Here is a 2,056-nt window from a genome sequence, read left to right on the forward strand (position 1 = left end):
TTATCTTCAATCAATGCCAATATACTGAAATCTTCCGGTAGCACTTGTATACTGAATCTTCAACCATTTCTGAAACCTTGAAAGTCTTTAACCTTTGTTCTTCACTGAGGCATGATCAAATTAATGAACTTCTTTCAGTGACCTGTAGATAGACTTCAGGCCTTCTTCTAATCTTCTGATTCTTTATATTTGCCTTGTCTTCATTCTTTCTAATTTCTTGTGTAGACGTAGTATTATAAACCTGTCATGTTCTAGTGTTATTATCGTGTTGAGTTATCACGTAACTGTTCAAATAGCTACGCAGTCTCACCAACACCCTTATTTAATTATCTTTTGACAACGGTCAACTCACATCCTAAGTACTTCCTCCGAAAAATTCGGAAGTACGTATACATATACATATATACGCTAATAAAAAAAGTTGTTTCTATCAACAAGCAAAACGCTTGGGGAAACTTCGATGTAGTTCGAGTTCTCGAGATATGATAGAATTCTTTTAAAGGACAAGGGATGGGTAGACTCTAGTACTATGTGTGCTAGATGGACTACCAAAGGTACCGTAGGTGAAGGTACTCTGTGTACTCAGAAACTTGTAAGTATGTGTATACCCAAAATGGGACACGTAGCCCGAATACGGACAGGGTGATAACCGGGATACGAAGGTGTCGTCCTTCTACTAGTAGAAAACGTTACTATTTTCCTGTAGTACGACTAATCATCGTATGCGGTGGCTCCAATTAACGTCCTACTATTTTTCCAACTGGAATTGTAATGCAATACCATAACCCGAGCTTAGTGCTGGGTTCGCCATTAAGGTATTTGTAGGATAATACAACCACTAACGAATTGTTTTCAAAAGAACGTGTGTATCACCAATGAAAACCATTTTGTGAATAAAACATAAATATTATATATGACGTTCTACTTGAGTTTATCATACAGTCATTTCATACTGTACATTATTATGCTGGGCATTATAGCTTACACTTTTTTTCTTAAATTGACACAATACAACAGTGAATCAAGATGCCTATCATGAAACTCACAGCAAGGAAATGGGTAGGAAATGACCAGCTATTCTGTAGGTTGTTTGGTGCTGTACCACAGGTAGTCCGAATAAGCTGAATTGGTTTTGAGTTGTTTTTAGTTCAGCTTATTTACAAGTATGACTTATGTAAGGTAATGAATAAGAAACAAATATTTGGATGACGGACTAGCCTTACTTGAAGGTTATTCCCGGTAAGACTTAGTTACTTTTGGGTTGTAATAATTGTCACTTTGTGGTTTGATTTACTCTAGTAATGAATGGTTCGTTTCCAAGATAATAACCTATAAGTGTGTGTGTGTGATAAGTGTAGGGTTGTAAATTGTGAGTATTTATATATTATAATGTGAGGTATGTGGTATATAGTGATTAAGATGGCGTGGCCTCCGAGATCCCTGACCCCGGATTTTGGGGCGCCACAGAAATGGTATCAGAGCCTTAGGTTATCAACTCTTAGAAACGATATGATATAAAATACATAGACATAAGAATAATAAATAATCAATTAGAGCTCAAGTCGAGTTCGTCATCAGGCTACATGGGTAGTCTTGACAGTTTTACCCTCAAGGGAATTCCGACTCTAAGTTAGTAACACCTTGCCTATTGTGTCAGGTACCAGTGGAGCCTATGGGGAAGGTTGACCCTGTTGATGATGTTATGGCCCCTGAGCGTGACCCTACTCCCGAGCCGAAGGACCCACCCATTGATGACTCAGATGCTGACCCTACTGAGGATGCCCCGGAGGAGGAGACTGACCCTCCTGTCCCCATAGCTGATGATGTTGAGATGCCCCAGAGAGATGGCTTAGGCTGGAGGGATATAGAGATGTACCCTTTCTAGCAGGTTCGTCAGGGAGTGGTGTCCCAACCTGCGCGAGGCCCCGGATCCGAAAGGCCCCAAGTGAGAATGTTGACTAGGGTGGCAGACAATCTAGGGCAACGTTTCATAGCCAACCCCGCGCCCCAATACCGGAGTGTCAAACCTGTAAGAGGAGATACCTTGAAGTGTGTA

The sequence above is a fragment of the Apium graveolens genome, chromosome 5, assembly GCF_009905375.1.
Source record: "Apium graveolens cultivar Ventura chromosome 5, ASM990537v1, whole genome shotgun sequence".
In the NCBI taxonomy this organism is placed as follows: Eukaryota; Viridiplantae; Streptophyta; class Magnoliopsida; order Apiales; family Apiaceae; genus Apium; species Apium graveolens.